Source organism: Tenrec ecaudatus, chromosome 14 (genome assembly GCF_050624435.1).
Source record: "Tenrec ecaudatus isolate mTenEca1 chromosome 14, mTenEca1.hap1, whole genome shotgun sequence".
NCBI classification, from domain to species: domain Eukaryota; kingdom Metazoa; phylum Chordata; class Mammalia; order Afrosoricida; family Tenrecidae; genus Tenrec; species Tenrec ecaudatus.
This window is the reverse complement of record NC_134543.1, coordinates 67,903,215-67,920,435: the sequence shown is the minus strand read 5'-3', so window position 1 is coordinate 67,920,435 and position 17,221 is coordinate 67,903,215. Positions and strand designations below refer to the sequence as shown.

At 41.8% G+C, this 17,221-nt stretch overlaps 1 protein-coding gene and 1 pseudogene across 1 annotated transcript in view; both read left to right on the top strand.

Annotated features, from left to right (window-relative positions):
• The window catches only part of TTC6 (tetratricopeptide repeat domain 6), a 233,729-nt gene that overhangs the window by 108,274 nt on the left and 108,234 nt on the right, over positions 1 to 17,221 (top strand). The gene's annotated exons all lie outside the window — the stretch shown is intronic.
• On the top strand, positions 14,798 to 16,200 carry LOC142425927 (elongation factor 1-gamma pseudogene; annotated as a pseudogene).

Below are 17,221 nucleotides of genomic sequence, written 5' to 3'. Positions count from 1 at the left end.
CCTATTTGAAGGACAAGCCAAGGCACAGCCTAGCAGGCAGAAAAACATTATATAGAAATAACTCTCCCCATACTGAATGCCACAGAAAGAATTATGGCTGCACTCCACCCACACCAACAAAGGCCTAGTGCGGAACCCAGCCTTCCTCCCGGGCTAGATTTAATGAGTGCTCTCAATCTTCCTATTGGCTTGTTTTCAGTGAAGACTGAGTTCGGAGCTTGGACTTCATCCAACAGTGAGGCTCCCGCCACTGTGCTGTCAGGGATGATCACGTAGGGGTTCCATTCTGCTTGTTCCACCTCCCCACCGTGGTGCTGTCAGCAAGACCTAGGGAAGTGTCAGGGTTTCTGTTACCAGTCAACTGTAAATGTCGCGCACTCAGTCTCGCCAGCAAGAAGGACGCGCCACAACAGGATTCTTCCACAGGCGTTTAATGAGGGTTCGATTTGCAGATGCGGAAAAAGACCCCGAAGCCCCAAACTACTGCTGCTTATATGCGCTCTATGGGGACGTGCTGTGCATTGATTGGTGCGTTCGCCAGAACCCTTATTAGCATACTCCAGGGTAGAGTTATGACTACGTCATCTAAGCAGTGCGCATGCTCTAAGTGGTTGTTTACCACTTAACTGGGCCTCCGCCCTGACCGCCCGGCGCCATCTTGTAATGGCGGCGAGAGCTGTGGCTTCCCACAGTAAAGCCATCGCTCCTCTCCCTTACCCATAATGTTGGTAGAAGCCCCATAGGGAGTGCTAATGGGGCATCCTTAGCCTTTCCAGACAGGGAGATACCAGCAGAACCCCCGTGAGGAGCTGAAACTCCCTCCCTCCCCAGTGGCCCCGAGGAACCTGGACACTGAGTGGCCGTGGAAGCTGAGACTGGAAATGAGGTTGCTACTGGAAGTAACAAGGCAGCATCGTGCCGTTCCTTTTTGGAATTGTGGCTAAAACACAGAATCATCTCACTTAAGGAAAGGTCAAGGAAATATTTAAAACACTTATAAATGGGAAAGTATAAAGGGGATTAATGAGAGGTAAGGTTCATAACCCATAAGCACCTTTCTATAACATAAATTCTGACTCATGGTGAAGATTTAGACACACCTGATAAAATATGACAGTTAATGGTGATAAGCTATGTATATATAATGCAATACATAGGCTAAGGACTGGAATAGATTCAGAGAGATACTTTCAAAATAGTTGTGAATATGTATAAATGAGTTTCTAAAGTATGTTTAAGGAGCCCTTAGGGAGGTAGGAAAAAGAAAATGGAGAATCAGCAGAAGCAATCATAGCAATAATGCAATGCAGGAGGATCAAACTGGAAAAAATTAAAATGGCAGATTTCATCCTTGACTTAAAAGCAAATGACCTGAACACACCAATGAAAGGCAGATATTGGCAAAATGGACTTAAAAACATGATCTCTTACCAGTAGATCATTCCAAATAGAGCCGTAGGTGCAGGTTGAAAGTAAAGGGATCTAAAAGAAAAGTAAAAGTTGCTATATTAAAATTAGATAAAGTATACTTTTAAACAAAGGAATTTCCAGAGAAAGAGACATGCAACAGTAAGGATACAACAGTTGCAACACAATCACAGAAGCCTTTATTTTAAAATATCAAAATGTGAAGCTCTTGACAGACTCCCCATCTAGATGTCCGCCCTTCTGAAGCCGCTGTTTCCACCCCACTGGCCCTTCATGCTGGAACAGTGGGCTCAAGCGTAGGAACCATGGTGAGGCTGGCCCAGTCCTGGGCAGTGTTTCCTTCTGTTGCACAGAGGGTTGCTGTGAGTCAGAACAGACTTGACAGCACCCAACAACAACAACAACAACAACACCAACACCCGGCCCTTCCCGGAAGATACTGTGCGCGTCAATTTCCACCCTGTCAGACCAGCAGTTGGATGTCCTTCAAGAACTCAAATCGTGTTTCCTTGAAAATTGCTTTGAGTCTTTGGACAACAAGAAGTCTGAAGGGACAATATTAGGGCCGTAGGGTGACTGGAATAAGGGTTCCTATGACAGACTCTAAGGACAACCCTTGCTACCTTCAGCAAGGAACGGGGTGCAAATGGACCTACGCAGGTCTGACAAGAAGAATGGGGTAAAACACCGTCCATCATGGTAAAGGGAGGGACTATGGCAGACTGAGAGGCCTGCCCTATACTCCATCACGACTGTGCCGCCCCCTGGATATGTCACCCCTTCTGTGTGGCCCTTCTGCAAGGGACTGTCCAATGATTATACAGGGGGCTTTAGGGCTCCACTTTGTCCACACTCCCTCACGTCACTTTGATTGCTTATTTTTGAATTGCTGAATTGAATTCCCATCAACACCTCGTGATCACATAGGCTGGCATGCTTCTTCCATGTGGAATTTCTTGCTTCCCTGTTAGATGGCCGCTTGTTTAATTTCAAGTCTTTAAGACCCCAGACGCTATCACTTTAGATAGCTGGGAACCATCAGCTTTCTTCACCATTTGTATACTTAAGATCATTTGATGCATGAAAGCCAAGATTGATAACCCTTTAGAAACAGTAATGGGTAAGGTGAAGAGAGGGAGGGGAAGGGGGACCTAAAAGCAATGAGGACTCTATACCTCCACGCGAGGGGAATGAACAACCTAAGTGCAGGTGAAAGGAAACATAGGAGGATGTAAGATATGGCAAAAAATTAACAATAGTAAAATGATATTTTAATTTGGGTTCCTGGGGAGTAGGACAGGGGAGGGAGGGGATAAAGAGGAGCTGACATCAAGGAGCATAAGAAGAAAGAAAAGATTATGAAACTAATAGTGACAGCAATTTTACTGATGTATGAATTGCTAAAATATCTGTAAGAGCTCCCAATGAAATTGATCTATCTATCTATCTATCTATCTATCTATCTATCTATCTATCTATCTCTCTATCTAAAAAGGAGCAGGTGCAAAAAAAAAAAAAAAAGGAGTAGGTGCAACGAAACAACAAAACTCCTTGGGGCAGCATTCTTGGTCATTATCTCAAGGCAGTATTCACTTTTCTCAATTTTTCTTCTTCAAAGCCCTTGTGATCATTGTGTATCTTTCAAGGAACTCTATCAAGGTTGTGTATTTGGAAGCAAGACAAACAAACAACCCCCAAAAGGTTGTCATGGCTGTCTGAGCTGACCTCTCAGCCTGTACCTTCTTATGTCCAGCCAACCCTCCTTCAAGTCCCAGTTTTGATAGAACCCTTTTTGAAGGCACTCTGACCAGTCTAAGAGAAGCGTGTTCTGGGCGAACTTGTCTGCAGCCATCCACTGGTGGCAGAGCATGAGTCTGCATATTTTGTTTGCAATTAATCTGCATTTATACAATGGAACCCTAGTGGGAATTCTTTTTGACTTAACCGCATATGATGACAAGAAAGCCAATCTGCCAAGAAGACTAGTAATTTTTAAAGACGCGTAATAGAAGGCTTCTTGTGGCACAGGGGGTTAGGCATTGGGCTCCTAGCTACAGATGTCAGTTCAGACCTACCAGCCACTCTGCAGGAGGGAACTGAGGCTGTCTGCTGTATAGGTTATCACTCAGAAATCCAAAGAAGCGGTTCTACTTTCTGCTATATAGTAGGTATGTGTTGGAATCGACTTGATGGCACTGTGTATGGTATGTGTTTGTGCCAAACAGTAAAGTTGCGAACTCTGAGAAGAAAATTTGACAGAACTGGAAGGAGACTCGGCAATCTCACAGGGGCAGTTTGAGATTTTAATATTCCTCTCAGCAGCTGGTAGAACAACTAGAGAGAAGACAAGCTAAGATGTAGAATAACCCAACAGCCCCATCAACCAACAGGATGTGACTGAAGTTTACAGGACACTGCCCCTTTCAGAGAATATTGTTTTAAAGTTTCTATGGAACATATATACCAATATATACCAAATCCACATAGAATCAAGCAAGACACCAGTAACAGAAAGTTAACAGGTAAACCTCCAAACTGGTTTACAGTTCTAAGGTCAAGTAGGCAGTCTCAAAGTGGTATCAAAGTGAATTAAATAAAAATAAAACATATCAAAATTTGTGGTACACGTCTGAAGCCACAAGGAGAAGGAAATTTACAATACTGTCCGTTCAGTGCTGCTGAGTCAGTTCCCACATGTAGCCGCGCTCTGTACAACAGACTGAACTACCCATCCTGGTCCGAAGCCGACCTTACCAAGCTTATTTTTGAGCCCCTTGCTGCAGCCACTGTGTTAATCTCTTTTGTCCAGGATCTTCTTCCTTTTGCTGCCATCTACTTTACCAAGCATGCCGTCCTTCTCCAATGACTCGTCTCACCTGATAGCATATCCCAAGTTCATGCGGTAAAATCTCTCCATCCTTTCTTCTAAGTAGCATTCTTTTTTTTTAAAAAAAACATTTTATTAGGGGCTCATACAACTCTTATCACCATCCATACATATACATACATCAATTGTATAAAGCACATCTGTACATTCTTTGCCCTCATCATTTTCAAAGCATTTGCTCTCCACTTAAGCTCTTTGCATCAAGTCCTCTTTTTTCCCCTCCCTCCCTGCTCCCCACTCCCTCATGAGCCCTTGATAATTTATAAATTATTATTTTGTCATATCTTGCCCTGTCCGGCGTCTCCCTTCACCCCCTTTCTGTTGTCCGTCCCCCAGGGAGGAGGTCGCATGTCGGTCCTTCTGGCTGTGCTTCTTCCACTACAGATTTGTTGTTTCTTTGGGAGACCATGGTACCTTCATATTCTTCACCAGAATCATAATTCAAGTGTATCGATGCTTCTTTGGTCTTCCTTATTCAACGTCCAACTTTCAGATGCATCTCAGGTGATTGAAAATACCATGGCTTGGGTCAGGCTCCCCTTAATCTTCTAAATCACATCCTTGCTTTTTAACATTATAAAAAAGGTCTTGTGCAGATTTACCTTTTGCAGTGTGTCTTTTGATCCATTGGCTGATGCTTCCCCGAGGATGGATTGTGGACACAAGCCAGAAAAATCCTTGACTACTTCAGTCTTTTCGCCATTTGTCATGACGTTACCTACTGGTCCACTTGTAAGGATTTTGCATTTCTCTACTTTGAAGTGTAATCCCCACTGAAGACTGCAATCCTTGATGTTGGTCAGCAGGGCTTCACGTCCTCTTCACTTTCAGCAAGCAAGGTTATGTCACCTGTGTTATCACAGGCTGTTAATAAGCCTCCTTCCAATCCTGATGCTGTGCTCTTCATTTTATAATCCAGCTTCTCTGATGATTTGCTCAGCATGCAGATTGACTAAGTATGGTGAGAGAATACAACCCTGGTGCACTATTGATTTGACACTGTACAGTATTCCCTTGTTCTGTTTGTATGACTGCCTCTTGGTCTATGCACATAAGCACAATGAAGTGTTGTGGAATTTCCATTCTTTTCTAGGCTTCTCATAGTTGGTTATAGGTCACATAGTAGAAAAACTTTGCATATCACTAAAACACAAGCATCTTTCAGGTAGTCTCTGCTTTAAGCTAAGATCCACCTGACATCAGCAATGGTCTGCTTTGTTCTATGTATTCTTCTGACTCTGGCCCGTATTTCTGGCAGCTCCCGGTGGTGGATTGTCTTCGGCAACATGTTACTTGCATGTGTTACTAGTGATATTGCTCAATAGCTGGAGCAGTCTGTGGAGTCACCTTTCTTGGGAAGGTTCCGACACAGACTTCTTCCAGTGTGTTAGCCATGGAGCTTTGCACAGATGAGGGAGTGTCTCCAGGGCTCCATCAGCTTACATTAGAGAAGAGGAAAAGGGTCAAATCAACAATCTAAAATTCCACCGCAAAAAACTTAGAAGCAGAGTAGAAATAAGGAAAATGTTGAAAATATAAAAGCCATAGAGAAAAATCACTGAAGCAAAGAGCTGTTTTTTAAAATATGATCTAAAAAAGTTGGTAAACCTTTATCAAGACTGACAGGAAAAGAGTAAGCATAAATGACCAGCAATAGGAATGAAATAAGAGAGAGCACTACAGAGCCTGCAGACATCAAAGAACTAACGGAATACTATTAAAAACTCTACATGTCCAAATCTGGCAATTTGGATGAAATGGAACAATTCCTTGAAAAACACGACCACCACACTCATTCAATATACTAGTAATTTGAATATCCCCATGATTGTTAAAGATATTGAATTCTTACTTTAAGAGTTTTCCAATTATGTGTCTACATGTATACTTTAACCTGGAAAACCATTAGCAAAGTTTATTTGCTCACTTTTTGCATTTGAAGTATTCTTCAGTGATACCCTTGGCAGGAGCTTCTTTGCCATCTCCGTAACAACCACACAACTGCCACCAACCACTTTTCGGGGCTTTCCTTCTCTGTCAGTTTGCAAAGACCTGTGCACTCCCCTCATTTCTGTCTTTAATCCAAGAGGTGGATTTGGCACTCAGCATCCAGGGCCTCCACTCACTTGACACACCTCGGCTCATCACAGTTGGATCCCAGCCCACAAAGATGAGCTGGTCACTTGTTGAAGGCTTTGGCAGCTTCGTGGATTCCACGTTCTAGGCCATGGTGGATGAGGGCGGTCTTCAGCACCTCTGGAAATGCAGTGTTCATGTCTGTGTCACCCCCAGCTGCAGTGACTTCCTCAGCCATGGTGGTGGTTACGGGCGGGACTCAATCCGCCTCCACACAGCTAGGTGGTGACAGGGAAAGAGCTAGGTAATTTTTGTAGATAACTATATTAAACATTTAAAGAAGAGTTAATAACAATTTTACATGATGCATTTCAGAAAACAAAAGAAGTGTTCAAACTTGCTAATTCCTTTTATAAAACTAGCTTTACCCTGATACCCAAACCAGACAAAGATAGTAGGGGGAAAAAAGAATGTGGTAGGCCAAGACTACTTTTCAATATAGGTGTAAACACTCTTTAAACATATTAGAGAACAGAATGGGGAAAATCTATTAAAAGAATTATATACTATAATCAAATTACATTGATTTCAGTGTTGAAAGACTAAATATTTGATAATCATTGTAATTTACTGGTTTAACAGAGTAACAAATAAAGGTAACATAATCATATCAATGGAGGCAGAAACAGCATTTGACAAAATTCAACACCTGTTCATGATAACAACTTTCAGAAGAATTTGAATCATAGGAAAGATCCACGACTAGTTACTGACTGGTGAAGGCCTGCATGTTCTCTCATGACAGAAACTAAGCAAGAATGTCTGCCTCCACCATATTTAGCATATTGTTGGAAATCTAGGCACTGGAATAAGGCAAGAAAATGGAATAAAACTCACCTACCTGCAAGGGAGCAATACAAATCTTTTTGAAGGTAATATGAGTATCTACATAAAAGTTCCAAGGAATCTATGAAAAGACATCTTTCCAGAACTAATCATTGAATTCAATAAGGTTATATTGTACCAGGTAAAAAAGCAAAACATCAATAGTGTGCATTTTTGTATATATACATATACACATATATATAATGAACACATGTCAATAAAAATAGAATAACATTTACAGACACTCATGAAATAAAATAAGTGATAATCTAACAAAACATCTAGAATGGTGGTTTTCAACCTCCCTAATGCTGTGAGCCTTTAATACAGTTCCTCATGTTGTGGTGGCCCCGAACCATAACATTATTTTCGTTGCAATTTCGTCACTGTAATTTTGCTACTGTTATGAATCAGGTGACCCCTATGAAAGGGTCGTTCGACCCAAAAGGGGGTCTCAACTCTTAGGTTGAGAACTGTTGATCCAGAGGAGTTGGATACTGAAAATTACAAGGAGCTCATGAAAGAAATGAAAAACAACTAAACTCTGGGGCGGGGCGGCTGAAAAGGGAAGGCCCTCAGTGAGATGCCTTGGCACGGTGGCCGCAGCAGCAGGTTGCAGCAGGAGCCATTGTGAAGAGGGCACAGCACGGCGAGGCTTTCCTTCTGTTGTGTGCTGGCTGCTGTGGGCCAGCCCCGACTGGATGGCGCCTAATGCTAGAAGCTGTTAAGAAAGGGCCTTAGAAGAAGTTAAGGTGCCTACGGACTGAAAGGTGCTGCACTACGTTTGAATTTAAAATGGCCACCATTGCCTGGAGGACATAGGAAAGTTGCTTCAAACTTAACAAAAATATCTAAATAAGTGGAAAGAGACTTCTTGTTCATATATTGAAAGTGTCAACGTATAATAACTTTTGCCCCTTTCCCATTCTGAGAGTTTTGTCTTGTTTACTTCTGCAGGGATAACTGTATTTTGGCGGCTTAAAGCTGCTGGAAGTTTGTCGATTAGATGAGCGGGATTACTGTGTTATCTGTGGCATACCGTTTAAACCCTGGGTGGAAAGGGGCACCTACTATAGGAATCGACATGTAACCTCCTCCCTGCGGATGGACAACAGGGAAGTGGGTGAAGGGAGACATTGGACAGTGTAAGACATAACAAAATAATAATAATAATTTATAAATTATCAAGGGTTCATGAGAGAGAGGGGAGCAGGGAGCGAGGGGAGCAGGGAGCGAGGGGAAAAATGAGCTGATACCAAGGGCTTAAGTAGAAAGTAAATGTTTTGAGAATGATGAGGGCAACAAATGTGCAAATGTGCTTGACATACAATGATGTATGGATTGTGATGAGAGTTGTTTGAGCCCCCAATAAAATTATTTTAAAACAAAATAAGCAAACAAAAGACCCTCTAAAATTCTCTTAACTTTTAGGCCATCATTGGATGACGATTTGTCCCTTGAGTTTGGAAGAACTTACTAATCTTTGAACCAGAGCTTCCTGACTCTGGCTTTGATAGCATAAAGCTATGTAGTGTGCCAGCAAGCTAGCACAGGTAGTTGTGAATTCCTGAGCTGGACAAGTCAATGCGACAACTGTGACGTGTGTTTCTAAATACTCTTTGTTAGACAGGAACGATGGGATCAAGAAAGGTAAGGTGTATTTCTGATAAATTAATAAATAAATAAAAGCACTCAACACTAACTGTCCCCTTGCAACTGTGCTGCTTTCTTTTTGGAGTTAGGACTTTATTTAAAAGTATGGAGCATTCATAGTCCAGGAGCCATTACTGCGATGTGTATAGTCAATGTTGGGCTATGCTTGCAAGTCATACTTTAATCGTTTGAGCTCATTTTGGGTTGAAAAATACATTTTGTGGGGAGGATTGCTAAGAACATAATCCAAATGAATATTGAAAGTCCAAAAGCAACACAATTACCAATAACACCACATATTTCCATCGCTATAATTTGTAAAATTTACCACATTTCTCTGATGATATTGGCTCAATTTTGTCCAATTTCAAGTATTTAAAAAAGCTTATTTTTGCCTCATTTTATATTGAATATTAAGAATATTAGTTTTGTTCTTGTTAATGATAAGCTTTATTCTTTGTTTTAGATTCATAGAACATTTGCAACAGTATGGAGAGTTGCCATACATATACATGCCCAGTTTCTCTTATTACTTACAATATTACTGGGTTGAAAACCCCCAAATAACTCATATTTAGATTTTGTGGCAATTATGGTAGATCAGGATTTTCAGTGGTTTGGCCGGTAAAGCTTAATAAATTCACCATGATGTGACCTAACACAATGTAATCAACTCTATAATGGGATCTGCTGGGAGTAGCCAATCAGTTGTGAGATCAATCCTCTTACTTATGTCACAGCCCTGATGTAATTGAAAGGAAGTTTCCTTAGCGTATGTGACCTACTTCCTATATAAGTGGATGTTGTGGAAAAGTTTGCTTTTTTTTTTTTTCTGGATCTGGATTATGAATCTGACTCATTGACCTCTGGTTCATTCACTTGAGCCAGTGGCTTACCATATTGCCTGCCGATCTCGGCAACTGTTAGTGGTCAGCCGTATGACTTGCTATCACATCCTCTGACCTGGGATTCAGTTTCCTTCTCCAGTCACAATCCTGACATGATGACATTGGATTTGTTGGGCTGAGATTTGCAAGGTCAGCAGCAGGAAACCACCAGCCACTTCAAGGGAGAAATAAGGGGCTTTCTATTCCAATAAAAAGTTATAGTCTGGATTCATAGAGGCAGTTCTACCCTACCGTGTAGGGTCGCTGTGAGTCAGTATTGACTTGATGGCAGTGGAAGTGATGTCCCAGGGGAATGATCGATAATGCTCTCTAACGTAAAATGACAATAATGCCTATAAGATGAACCAGAGACCTACATAAACCAGAAATGAAGGAATGGATTTAGGGCCTATAATTAATTCTAGCCCCAATCTAAGAACAATTTGTCTTAATGGCATGGACCTGCTTGTTGTTAGGCCTCATGAAGAGATCACTGAAGTGCTATAGCGAAATGTGGTGAAAAAACTAGAGGGTGGCCAGTCATCGGAAAAAACAGTATCTGGCGCCTTCAATGCTTGTTTTCAAGCAAGCATCATCAAACTGAAGCATAAATGAAGTCCACGTGGAAGAAGCACATCAGCCTGTATGATCCAAGGATTGTAAATAATATTACCAAATTGAAAGGAAGGAATGGCATCAGAGTCTAAATTGTGAACACCTGCTTTGCAGAAGTTATAGCTGGCAGGGGAAACTCAAAATCCATGGGCAGGGTTCACACATGGATGGATGAAGCTTCTGGTGACTCCCCGGTATCGTTGAGGGCTGTGAGTAGCCCTGTCGGCAGCCAGAGAGCACCGTGAAGCAGAGTACAGCAGACATTGTTAGCTCAGAATGTAATATCTGATTAGGTTACAAATGCGCAGTCATTTATGCACATGCACATAATTGCATTGTAATGTGCAATTATAGTTGTGGATTGAGCCCCTGGGGAGTCTCTTTTGACCGTGGACCAGGAATGTGAATGGCCTTGCTCTCATATAGAACGCATTGGAAAGGGAATTGTTGCAGATGCCATTAGGGTAAAATTTAGCATGCTATCATTTGGTCTCCCTTGTAACCCACTACAGTTTGTTTGGGTTTTTAGTAGTTTCTGTTTTCTTTATGGGTTTTTTTGTAGTTGTTTTGCTAAGATAAAGTTTGATTACTTGCTGAAATGAAAGGGTGCTAGGAGTCCTACTTGTCTCGATGGCAGTGAGTTGAGAAAATGATAAAGAATACGCATCTAAACTTAAGTAGCATGTTAGGAAAGTTGCTCCTTTGTGGTATTTAAAAAATTATTTTATTCATCTCTACCTAAGACTCATATTCTTGGACACTCTTCAGGTATAGCTATAGCTACACAATCTTGGTTCTGGTACATTCGGAAGAATTATTAAAGTCAGAATTGGCCTGATAGGGCCACTTACAGATATCTTTGACCCTATGCTTTTGATCAACAGTGGAAAATTCAGCCATTAAAAAACCCCTGGAACATAGTTTAATTCTCAGACACATAGATTTTCCATAACCTCGAATCAGCTCTAGAACAATTGTTTTTCAACCCTACAAGAATAAACTCTGACACAAATTTACAAATACATAAGTCTTTATCATACACATCCATAAAATGTTTCCTATCAGATTGATGAACTATTTAAATCTGTCCTCATCACTAACACTTTTATGTTTTGATGAAAGGTGGGATTTATTTTGAAAGATCTTCAAACTTGTTCATCAGGTTAAAACATCCGTTCCTCTAGTTCCTCTTCTATGGGCATAAGACTGCAAAATATGACAGCAGAAAGGAAAGAAAAAGAATTTTTTCACTCACATAGTATGAAATTACTGCTTTATTTTCAATTGATATTTTTCTCTGATTTACTTTGTGATTATTGTTAGCTTTCTATAAAAAATGGTTTCCTATATATGAAATCCTGGACAGGTAAATCTATAGAGACAGTGACCAACTTAATGTTTTCTTGGGGGTATACCAGGGGAGGTTGGGGGAAATTGGAACCACATTGTAATAATAATGGAGAAACTGATTGCGGTGATAATCTCACTACTTCTCTGGATGTGATTGAGCTCTTGAATTGTGTGATACGTGAATTTTATGCTAATAAAGCTGTTAAAACAAATCATAAAAAGAGTTACAATCTTGGAAACCCACAGGGACAGTTCGAAGCTGTCCTGTGGGGTCACTATGAGTTGGCATTGACTCCATGGAAGCGAGTTGGTTTTGTTTTGGGCATCTACCAATCTGCGTCTTCTTGCTGATCAAGCTGCTTGAGTCAGGAGAAGCCCCAACTTCACAACTGGTTCATGGGCTGTAAACCTGATTGGACTCACAGTAGCCTGCTTCCTCCATGGTGGGAGCCCTTTGCCATATAAATGCCTCTATGTATGCCTATATAAGTTTCACTGGTTTTACCTTCCTGGAGAACCCAGCCTAAGAAAATAGCCGACTGTCTTAGAGTTGCTTTTGCCCCGTGGCAGCACTGTAGAGATATGATCGTCACCATACTCATGATAAAAGCTTCCAGAGGCTATTCACAGTTCGTTATGGTCCACACAGGTGAGTGCCTTCGCACCGTCACTCAGCACAAGTGACTGTTTCTGGTGTTCTCTGCTTTGAGCCAAGATCCGTCTGACGTCAGCAGGGATAGCTCTTATTCAAGTCATTTTTTTTTAATCCAGTGTGAATTTCTGGTATGTTCTCATCAATGTACTACTCAAATAGTTGCAGAATGACCTTTAGCAAAACTTTACTTACCTTTGATAATTTCTGCATTCTTTTGGGTCGCTTTTCTTTGGAATGAATACAAATATAAATCTCTTCCATTCAGTTCAATGAGTTACATCTTTTTTTTTAGATATTTAAAAAATTTTAGGTGGGCTTAACTAATGGTCATAGTTGGGCTCTTATGAACTTGCTTTAATTTTCTTGAAATCAACCTGAATTTATATATGAGCAACTGATGGTCTGTGTCACAGTCAGCCTCTGGCTTTGTTTTGGCTGCTGAAACTTGTCCTTTGTTTCTTCCCACAGATGTAGTTAATTTGATTCCTGTCTATACTGTCTGGTGAACTCCATGTGTACAGTCTCTGTGTTGTTGAAAAAATAATATTTACAATGAAGAAGTCATTGGTATTGCAAAATTCTATCATGGTATCTTCCCCTTCATTTGGTGTAGTGGCTAAACAAGGAACTGTGGTCTACGTGGTTGGAAGTTCAAAACCACTAGCAACTTCTTTGAGAAAAGACTAGGTTTTCTATACCTGTAAACATTTATAAATCAGCCATCTCTATGAGTCAGCTTTGATTGAATGGTATTCCAGTTATCAATAATTATCAATGCATTTTGATTGCATGTTTGACCAATTTCAAATTAAAGTTGATGGAATTCTTCAATTTCTTCATTACTAGCTTTAGTGGTTGGGTGTGTAAATTTGTATAATAGTTGTGTTAACTGGATATCTTTGTACATATGCAGTATTGTACTTTAAGATAGATTTTGAATTTTTTTGATGATGTATATGATATTATTTACCTTAAATTTGTCATTCCCAGCAAGTAAACCATTTGATTGCCTGATTCACAATGGTCATACCAATTGATGTCAGCTCATTAATGCCTAGGATATCAATCTTCTTGCCTTCTATTTCATTTTTGATAACTTCCAATTTTCACATTCATACTTTATAAGTCAGTGTTCCAATTATTGATCGATGCTTAACAGCTGTTTCTTCTCATGTTCAGTCATGCTCCATCAGCAAATGAAGGTCCCTGAAGGCTTTCTCCATCCATGTCATTATAGTCTACTCAATTTTGAGAGGGCATCTCTTCCTCAGTCATGTTTTGAGTGTCTTCCAACCTGATTGTCTCATCTTCTGACACTGTCTGAAAATGTTCTGTAGCTATTCATAAGGTTGTCTATGGCTAATCCTCTCAGAAGTGGACACCCTATTCCTCTATCGTGGTCAGTTCTTAATCTGGAAGCTTTGCTGAAACCTGTTCACTTCGAGTGACCATGCTGATATTTGCAGTACCGGTGACATCACATCTTGCTTCTAGCAACACTAGCCACCACAGTAGAACAAAATGACAGTCAAGTGTTGGGATCCTAGATAGAATAGGAGAAAAAGAGAGACAAATTCTTAAAATGTTTAGCCTTACTAGATCAGCACAGATAAGAGGAACTGCCAAGAACATTGCCCTTAAATACTATTTAAACTTGGAACTGAAGCTGCTCCTGGAGACAAATAGCAGAATGGCTCATAAAACGAACACATCACCTATGAGTACTGGGTAGCTTTAAATCATTACCTGTACTAGACCACGGTCAACGTATTCTGTAAGGCAAAGATGAGAAGTTAAGTGGGATAGGGTTAGATTAATGGAGGCAGAATAACCACAATGGAAATAATAAGAATGCTGACACATTATGAAAAATATAACCAATGTCATGGAATAATATACTCATTTATAAAATTGTTAAATTTGAACCTAATTTGCTTTGGAATCCTTCACTAAACACAGAATAAAATATTATTACTATTTAAAACAGCTCTATTGGCACTTCATATATTCTACATTTTAATAGTTCAGTGATATCAAGAAGAGTTGTGCAGTCTTTACCACAATCAATTTTAGAACATTTTATTTTTTTCCCAGAACTCATTGTTATCAATGTAATTTTTCATATTTTGGTAAAAATATACACCACAAAACATCCACCAATTCAACAGCTTCTACATGTATGAATGCTAATGATTATACACTTGTGTTGTACAGTTATTATTGTTATTCTACCACCATTAAAATGATGCCCCCAGATGTGCTTTATACAATTGATGTATGTATATGTGTGGATTGTGATAAGAGTTGTATGAGCCCCTAATAAGATGTTTAAAAAAAATAAATTAAAAAAAAATAGCCCCTTTCTCTGCGGAATCACCATGGCGGCTGGGACCCTGTACACATACCCAGAAAACTGGCGGGCCTGCAAGGCCCTCATCGCTGCTCAGTACAGTGGGGCTCAGATCCGCGTGCTGTCCACACCACCCCACTTCCACTTCGGCCAAACCAACCGCACCCCCGAATTTCTCCGCAAATTCCCTGCTGGCAAGGTCCCGGCGTTCGAAGGTGATGATGGCTTCTGTGTGTTTGAGAGCAATGCCATTGCCTACTATGTGAGCAACGAGGAGCTACGGGGAAGAACCCCAGAGGCAGCAGCCCAGGTGGTGCAGTGGGTGAGCTTCGCGGACAGTGACATCGTCCCCCCAGCCAGTACCTGGGTGTTCCCCACCTTGGGCATCATGCATCACAACAAGCAGGCCACCGAGAATGCCAAGGTGGAGGTGCGGCGAATCCTGGGCCTGCTGGATGCCCACTTGAAAACCAGGACTTTCCTGGTGGGTGACCGAGTGACCCTGGCTGACATCACAGTCGTCTGCACCCTCTTGTGGCTCGACAAACAGGTCCTAGAGCCTTCTTTCCGTCAGGCCTTCCCCAATACCAACCGCTGGTTCCTCACCTGCATTCACCAGCCCCAGTTCCGGGCCGTCTTGGGGGAGGTGAAGCTCTGTGAGAAGATGGCACAGTTTGATGCTAAAAAGTTTGCTGAGATCCAGCCCAAGAAAGACACCCCTCGGAAAGAGAAGGCACCCCGGGAGGAGAAGCAGAAGGCCCCGGCGGAGCGGAAAGAAGAGAAGAAGGCCGCGGCTCCTGCCCCTGAGGAGGAGATGGACGAATGCGAACAGGCGCTGGCCGCTGAGCCCAAGGCCAAGGACCCCTTTGCTCACCTGCCCAAGAGTCCCTTCGTGCTGGAGGAGTTCAAGCGCAAGTACTCCAACGAGGACACCCTCTCGGTGGCGCTGCCGCATTTCTGGGAGCACTTTGACAAGGAAGGCTGGTCCCTGTGGTACGCCGAGTACCGCTTCCCCGAGGAGCTGAGCCAGACATTCATGAGCTGCAACCTCATCACTGGAATGTTCCAGCGATTGGACAAGCTGAGGAAGAATGCCTTCGCCAGCGTTATCCTCTTTGGAACCAACAATAGCAGCTCCATTTCGGGGGTTTGGGTCTTCAGAGGCCAAGAGCTTGTCTTTCCGCTGAGTCCAGATTGGCAGGTGGACTATGAGTCGTACACATGGCGGAAACTGGATCCTGGCAGTTTGGAGACAAAGACGCTGGTCCAAGAGTACTTCTCCTGGGAGGGGGCCTTCCAGCACGTAGGCAAAGCCTTCAACCAGGGCAAGATCTTCAAGTGAACGGCCTGCCGCTGGCCCGCCGCCTGCACCTGCCCTGTGGGGCGATGGATGGGGGGGGGGTCATTAAAGGAAGCTGAGCAGTGAAAAACAAACAAACAAACAAACAAACAAATAAATAAATAAATAAATGGAATGATGCCCCCTAAGGAAAAACTCAATGCCCCATAACAAAAACTCTTCCTTCTTTACACAGGGTAATTTTAGGTCGTATTTGGCTGCTTTTCCTTTCTTAGTTTTTTAGTAGTTTTCTTGATATAATATTCATACACTTCATAGTTAAACTGCTTCTAAAATGAGTTGTGCCTCCATCATCACAATCAGCGCTCGTGTTCCCTCCCTCCCTCATCCACTCATCTCTCCCAATCCCCCTTCCCCTTACCCCTTCCCAAGAAACCATTGCATCGGTTATTGTCTCTGTGCACCCACCCTTTCCATGCTTCCTGAACGGAGAGAACTAACAGAAACAATAAACCACACAAACCAAAATGAAACAGAAAGAAGAAAATGATCATTATAAGAAAGAACAACAACAAAAAAGCCACCCACAATATTTAAAAAGCCAGAGAAAAAAATTTGTTTCCCAGAGCAATCTAGAAATATTTGAGTGTAGAGCAAATTCAGGTTGAGTCAAGAGAGAGGTCAACTGACCAAGTATCACATTATACCATGGTTCACTTTACCATATTCAAGTTTACAATAATCTCTGTCTCATGGTAAGGCTGATTGAGTCCCTCACCTGTGACTAGAGGGAATCTGCCAGAGACCCAATCTGACCAGACGCTGCCCTCCAGAGCCTCTACACGTTGGGTGTTCACAATTTAAGCACTGATACTTTCTCCTTCATCATATTTGGATTTTTAAATTTTCATCTTTAGATCACATAGGCTGGTGTGCTTCCGTGTGGATTTAGTTGACACCTCACTTAGACAAGTCTTTAGACCACAACACTATTCCAGTTGATAGCCAGGCACCCTCTGCCTTCTGCTTGCTTCTTGAGGATGAGCATTGAGCAGGGTCATGTTATAAGAACTAACTGTCTTTGAATTAGGCTGTAGAATTACATGGGAACCCAGAATGATCCATCTGCTTCTCA